This window comes from Dreissena polymorpha, unplaced genomic scaffold, assembly GCF_020536995.1.
Source record: "Dreissena polymorpha isolate Duluth1 unplaced genomic scaffold, UMN_Dpol_1.0 chrUn035, whole genome shotgun sequence".
Classification (NCBI taxonomy): Eukaryota; Metazoa; Mollusca; class Bivalvia; order Myida; family Dreissenidae; genus Dreissena; species Dreissena polymorpha.
This window is the reverse complement of record NW_026273349.1, coordinates 47,216-55,100: the sequence shown is the minus strand read 5'-3', so window position 1 is coordinate 55,100 and position 7,885 is coordinate 47,216. Positions and strand designations below refer to the sequence as shown.

Genomic DNA, 7,885 nt, shown 5'->3' with positions numbered 1-7,885 from the left:
TGAACACAGCAACACTCGCAAATACGACGAGCATCATTATTGTACAATTCAGATGTCATTTTTTTCATACAAATATATACATTGTTACAAATCGAAAAAGTCAAATTACCTTTTTATAAAAATCCTTTAAATATATGAATAACATATGTTATCTATTATCAATGAATGTTTGGTTCGGTCAATATATACTAAAATTCATTCTCATCAAAACTCTGACGTGTTTTCTAATGGCCCACAAACATGGCTTTTCAACAAAAACGCTAGTCGTGTAACGTCCGATATACGCTAGTCGTGTAACGTCCGATATACGCAAGTCGTGTAACGTCCGATATACGCTAGTCGTGTAACGTCCGATATACGCTAGACGTGTAACGTCCGATATACGCTAGTCGTATAACGTCCGATATACGATAGTCGTGTAACGTCCGATATACGCTAGTCGTGTAACGTCCGATATACGCTAGTCGTGTAAGTTCCATATACGCTTATACATAGAACTGAGCCTCGCTCTGGGAAAACGTGGCTTAATGCATTTGCATTAATCCAATTAATTGCTCATTCATGTTATTTAATAATGTAATATTGATACGAATGGATTCTATGAAAATACATTGTGACGTCATTATTAAGTAACTACGGCCTTATTTCGTTTTCATTTTCAATTCTCTGTTCAGCTATGAAAGTCAGTTTGGACAGGCCGATGAAGGTAAATAACTTCCTTACCACTCTTAACATAACGCTTATTGCAAATAGAAATCTTAAGAAGATGGAGGCTCGTGCTTGGGAGGCCATCAAGAAAATCACAACTGCGTCGTCTAACAAGGCTGCCATTGGTGCTTATGAGAAAGAAATGGAGTAAGGGTAAAAACTAACTTTTAATACAATGTTATTGACTATTCTGGTGCCAAATTTTAGTATTTTTTTCTCATCAACTGTCTTCTTATTTCCTATTCCAGATGAACATGAAACATATTAATAATAACTGTTTTATTAAAAGCACTGTGTTCATAGTTTGGTAAAATTACATTTTTAAAAAGACTTTTTGTTAGAACCCCAGGGCAGGCACACTATTAAAAATATTTGTGATTGTTATTATAAATATTAAAAGCTATTCCAAATATTACATTTTTTTTCAAATAATTTCATTACTTTTAGTAATAAATCTTATAAAGGAGCATAGGTATATTACAATTCTGAGCTATTCATATAAATGTTGAATTCTTTTCACAAGCGATAATTTTGAGTCCAATGACTTGTCAATATGTAATGTGCTTGTTTGCCGGTTTTTAAAAATCGTATCCTGGACAGTCACTCAAACAGGTAGATCAAGTGAACGTGTTCTCAAGGCAACCTGCAACGCCCACAGTGCTCCTGATGATGTTGAAGCACTGGGATCTTTGCTTTACCATGTCAAATTACTGACAATATGGCCCACATCTTTACTGTTACTGCAATCCATAATTCAGTTTATTTAAGTCATGAAAAGCCTTAAAGGCAAAGAACATTAGATTGTTAGACGTGCTGTTGCATAGAGGAACTCTTAAGCGATCAACAGCTGAAAACATTGCGGGATATTGACTGGCCTTGTTTCATTTGAAAGCCATATTTTTCTAGTTCCGGAGAGGATGACTTTAGGGATACTTTCATTGCTAAAAACAATGAGGGACTACCAAAAGTCACAAACGCAAAACAATATTTTATCTGAAGTGGTCACTAAAATCGGTCCGTTTTTCAGTGACGAAAAGTGACGGAACGAGATAATATGGCTTTCAAATGACACGCGGCCAGTCAAAATCACGCAATGGCTTTATACTGATACTAAATTATGTACATCTAGTTGTCATTAATCTGGCTGTTTTTATTAAAATATAAGTTATATATTATTGTGCTACATGTTTAAAGAAACATTATAACTTATACATCTTTATGCTACGTAAAATTCGGACAACTTTGACATTTTGTGGTGAACTGCGCCTGTATTCATATGTTGCCTTTTGGCTTTAGGTGACCTTAAGATTGTATAATTAGCTCGGCTGTTTTCGGAGAAAACTCCGAGGTATTGTCATAGCCTCTTCGTCGTCCGCCGTCCGCCGTCCGACGTCCGCCGTCGTGCTTAAACCTTTACGTTGGCTCTAAAATTAAAGTGCTTCCACCTACAACTTTGAAACTTCATATGTACATGCACCTTGATGAGTTCTACACGCCACACCCATGTTTGGGTCACTAGCTCAAAGGTCAAGGTCACTGTGCCCTCTAATATAAAACTTTAACTTTGCCTCTAACATCACAGTACTTCCACCTACAACTTTGAAACTTCATATGTAGATGCACCTTGAAGAGTTCTACACGCCGCACTCATTTTGGGTCACTAGGTCAAAGGTCAAGGTCACTGTGACCTATAAAAAAATAATTCTGACAAGCTTTCGCAGCCGAGCGTGGCACCCGTTAAGCGGTGCTCTTGTTAATGTATTATTATATCAATATTAATTCAAAGTTAGCTAAATTTCTTCACATGTCATGGTTTATAACTATAGCTTTTGTTTTTATTATGCCCCTGAAATATATGTGTGAGAGAGTGGGGGGGGATACGTAAACATATTAAAGCCTTCTTTGTTCCACTATCCTAGCAACCACCTAGTTACTAATAAAGGCGCTATAGAGCGCGAAGCGCGATAAGTATTATTAATTGAAATAATGAGTCTTGATAAAAGAAGCAGCCGCTTATCTATGAGTAGCACCATCACAACACCCCAGTCTCATTACTATCAAGTCCTCATACAGGGTTTTTTAAGAACCACATATAGAAGGCCGCAGGCCTGACCCGTATCTTGTCAGTGGTATGGTGCCTTTGGTATGGACCTTTAACCCCGTTCACTATCCAGCGTTTAAACTTCCGGGTTTACATTTAAACCGACCATTAATAGCTTATTAATATCTTAGCTAGAAGGTGATTTTTCAAGCAGTTTCGCAGTGAAGTGGTTACACGCTCGTTTCACATGTGAGAGGCCCAAGGTTCGAGCACCAGTATAATCAAATTATTTTATTTGTGTTCTATGTTAACTTTTTGTTTTGATGTAGACATTTTAGTTTAAATACATATGCTGTTTTATTGTAACCATTTTTTGTTTTTATTCTGCCCATGAAATATATGTGTGAAAGGGTGAAGGGGGGGGGGGTACGTTAACACATTAAAACTTTTACAGTGTGTTCATATTAATGAGTACTCAACCCCTATCGTACATGAGCAACGTAAGTATAAGTTCAGAATCATCTCCCCTTGAAGTTGAGAAAAATATGAAATTACTCTTACAAGATGAAGCAGATTTTTTAAAACCGACACAGTTCAGTTCCATTAATGAAAACTGCACACGGATGCCAGTAAAAAAAAGAAACCAATGTAAATAAAAGGAACTATGAAATATTTGGGGGTTACAACACAAAATCATATATAATGGTAATTTGGGGTTATAACACAATATTATAGATAATGGTTATTTGGGAGTTATAAAACACACTTATAGATAATGGTTATACCAGTATCTTTTCTATTTTGTTTAATCGGCCAATATATTAATATTTACAGTAGAAAAAATCGTTCCATGAAACTTCATTGAGTGCCTTTTACACTGAAATTCCTGACTCCCTTTGCTGCTTTGCATCAATACTTATCTTGTAATTATATTGTAATACACTTAATATTGATATGTCATGGTATATAGTCAGAGGTCATTGTGTCAAAGATAATATATCAATTCAGAAAGCGTGTTTAAGTGCGCAAAGACATACATGTTTGTGCGTATCAATTAATTTCCAAATTATTATAGGTTATACAAACAAATATACATAAACTTTACTACATGCCATCGATTATTATTCTGCTAAGATAATATGCAGTGAAATTATTTTTTATAAGACCCCCGAGCACAGTTTTAAAGTTTATAATGTATATGAGTTGATGGGATTCAGTCCTTTTGACTCGTACTATTGCACTTTTTATTTGTGAGCGTTAGCTCACACATAATGCAGAGGCAAATTTGCAAGTCAGTCTGCGTTAAGTACGCTAGGAACCATAACCCGTGACTGCCTGTGTGGATAACTGCAGTTAAATTAAGCAGACGACGAATGCTAGGAGCGTCTGCTCTAACCATCGCATCTGCCTGTTTATACTTCCCACTGGTACACTGCATAGTGTGTATGTATTCAAAAGTATTTAACAGCTTGTAAGACAGCGTTTGCCAGTCTAGTGTTTATCATTGAAAACTGTAAATTTTGGCTGATTTCAGGAAAAACGGGGCTTAATGCATGCCAAATAAGATTAGCCTGTGCACACTGATTAGCTGTATCAATGATTTGAGAAAAAACCCAACACATATCGACCTGTGCTTTTAGACAAACTCTTTAAAAATTTGAATGGGTTGAAGTCATTTCAAACTTGCGATATAAAAAGCTATAACATAATTTTGAAAACTGAGTTGCGTCTAAGATTATACAACAGCGAACAAATTCAGTGCGTTCAGCGCTTTGATTATAATTGCCACAGTAATTAGGAAATACAGGATTTTATGAATATTTAATATTCTGACTGTAGGCGTATGAATTACATTGAATGAAGATTTTTTAGTTTATGTTGGTTGTCGATTGTTTGATTAATGTTATCTGATAGTTGTGATCTACTTATCAACGGTTTGAAATCAACTAGTTGATTTTTTTACATTACATAGTATAACTAACCGGCATAAATAAGATGGAGTTACGCATACGATGTTTAGTACATGTATGGTTAAATTATAAATGGTTGATTGGATCATCTAATTAAATTTATCGCATGTGTCATTCCATATAATAATCTGATATTAGCGTGTCCTATTTTGTAACATCTGCCACATAATCTATCGGCTGCGGAAATTCACAGATAATCGAAAACAAAGCTTGATGCGTTAAAGCAAAAACTTGGCAGGGTTAAGATGTTTTTACATTTTAATTCAGCGCAGTGGAAATTCGGTATAGATGAAAGCGGTAATAGCTACATAACTCATCTAGAAACAGCAAACGTGAGAGAAAAACACTGGATTTGTTTCGTGTACAACTATATACAATGTGGATTGAACATGTTTTTTTAAATATAAAAACGCATTCAAAATGCAAATTTGTCAGTCTATATCTATATAAATTGGTCTACACATGTAAGCGTATCTGCTGCAAAATGAATAATAGTTATTGTAAAGGCAAATAGTCTGAATTGAATACCATTTCCATTTAATATAAAACATTAGTGTTGAATTGTTAATTGACATGCATTATACATCCACTTACTAGACAGTATGCATGAGGACATAATGGTTAAGTAAATGGTGGGGGCGGGGGAGTAATTATATCGCCTGCTATTGAAGTCGCTGTCATCACTCATAACATTTATTATCAACTTATTTAAAAAAAAACGAACAGCAACCTGAAAAATGTTTTATTGCTTTTATGTGCATACTTTAATCGTGCATTCACCATGGTTCTAAGGGCTAAAGTCACATTGCCAGAGATCGCACAGTCTTCGAGGTTGTTTGCGGTATTATCTTAGTTGTCACAGGAGTTGCGCTAGTCGTTTTTGTGGGCGTTCTGATAGTGGATGTTGTTTCTTGTGAAATGACTTGTATCGGCGTTAATGTTGTGTTTGCTGGTGTTGTTGAAATGGTTGGCTGTTGCGTTGTTGATTTTCCTGTAATAGTTTTGGCTGTTGTTTGCCACGTTGATTTCGTAGTTATGGACGTAATTGTTGTTGGTCGTTATTGTTTACGCAGGTGTTTAGTTGTCAATGGTGTAGTTGTTGTAACGACTAAAATTAGAATTAGAGTCACTCAACGATTGGTAAATATATAGAGCATATGTGTTGGAGTCGGTGGAATATCGATTTCAATTAACGAATTATCATTGACAAAATATTTTATTTATCATCACGATTGAATTAAAATCGATATTGCATCGGATTATCTTTATTGTATGCTTACAAATGAAATTTTGTATTTCTGCCTTCCCTGACAATCTAATCCCCTGTTGGGCGCCCCGAAATTTCATAACATGCATGTTCAAAGGAGGGTTATCTGTATGTTGTTATAAACAATCAATGTAGAGTAGCCGCCCTTGGTAACATTCGGGGTCACAATTTGAAAACCAAACATATCCAAAAATAGTTTCGGTAAAACAATGAAAATCATCAATAATTTTCACTGTTTATGTTAATTGTTTGAAACAATAAAATACTCGTTTTAATTATCTAGTGTTTCTCTATAAACCACAGAAAAGCTTAAAAAAAAGATGCTAACATATATTATATGTTATAGTTATATAGTATATTATCTCAAGCCACTAACCATACTACCGAGGTTTAATCTCATTTTTAAGTAAACCTCGAAGACAGTACCTGCTACATATATATTTAGTCTTATTCATTACCACTCAAACATGCGAACAACGTTACCAATTTAATTACACTATGGGTTACAACAAAAATGTCACCTTCTTAGCAAGACTATTCAAATACATCTACATCTTCAGAAGGCGTCTGCTGTTACCACACGCATGTATTCAAAAGAGGTTAACGTACTTGATCCCTGACATATCAAGCATCCATTCGGATCTATGTGGCAATCTGCCATCGGCATGCTGGCGGGTGGACAGCTGTTTGTATAGGAAATCGGTCGGTTATGGTTTCCTATTAAAAAAGGATTTTTGTGTAAAACTATGTGTAACGCTGCCTGGTTCCATTCAGCGGACTTTGTATGCAAGCTAATGTTTGTATCCGGTGTTTCGTCATTTATTTTGAACCTCGTATATAGATCATTTCACAAAATGCGAACATTGCCAGTCAATTGACATCGCATAGCTCTATTGGAATAACAAGCAAATGATCTGCATAAATTTAACAAAGATGGGTAGGCTTTGTATTCGTTTCGTATTAATTATTTTTTGAGATGTTATGCTTATGTTTTAAAGAAAATTAAATCAATATCAATCTTATCGGCATATGACACACACCGATGTAAGACCATTACAAAACATGTATCGATATATGGATTAAAATCATTGCGTTTCAGTTAAAAAAAACACTGTGTAATTATTCATTTTAGCTAAGCCGAATTCTTTACAAGCAATCATTCGTCTTTCTACCTGCGCTGGAGCATATAGCGCAATTACTGGCATCATATGTTATCTTCGTGGCATCAGGACAGGACGGTAATGGGGGACAAAATGCAAAGATACACCAAAGAGTTGAACGCTAAAAAACTGCGACTTACTATCAAGTTTATATGCACGGCACTATCTATTGTCACACTTTCTCAATTATTGGTTCTTCATTAACAGTTACGGCAATGTTAACAGTTTTACGTTTGCGCACCACAAGCCTTTGCCTATCGCTGAAGTACAAAAACACAATAATTCAAATAATTTTACAAAAGAGCACAGTTTATCATAATTAAGAATATTATTAGGCGGAAATCGTACAAGCATGGAGTATATGAAATACAGTATTTACTAATTAAGGGCAATATGGATTGACGTCTGCCTTTGACCTGCATTTACGACTTTTTTACTTTTGAATATGTTGTGTACGTTTTGTATTGTATTGTACAGGCAATGGCTACGTGATTCAAGAAAACGAATGGCGGCTAATCACACAACTTGCTCTCCTGATAATGTAAATGTCTTATTTTGTTATTCACAAACCAAAGACTTTGTAGACTAAGGAATACTTATTATAATAAATCAACTTGTTAATCAATTAATATGTTATGTATGTTAACAGGATCATGGTTTCCTGCGGAATATGATCCACTTCCGTGTGTGGACGAAGAAATACTGGGCGCAGTGGTCACGAAAAGGCTGCTGGTCGCAG

General features: G+C 35.3%; 1 long non-coding RNA gene across 1 annotated transcript; it reads right to left on the bottom strand.

Annotated features, from left to right (window-relative positions):
- Positions 1-5,516: 5,516 nt before the first annotated feature.
- LOC127863775 (uncharacterized) lies at positions 5,517-7,523 on the bottom strand. The gene is made up of 3 exons (XR_008041176.1): positions 7,287-7,523; positions 6,508-6,703; positions 5,517-5,827 (listed from the first exon to the last, which is right to left on the bottom strand). It is a non-coding gene; the product is annotated as an uncharacterized LOC127863775 (long non-coding RNA).
- Between the last annotated feature and the right edge of the window lie 362 nt (positions 7,524-7,885).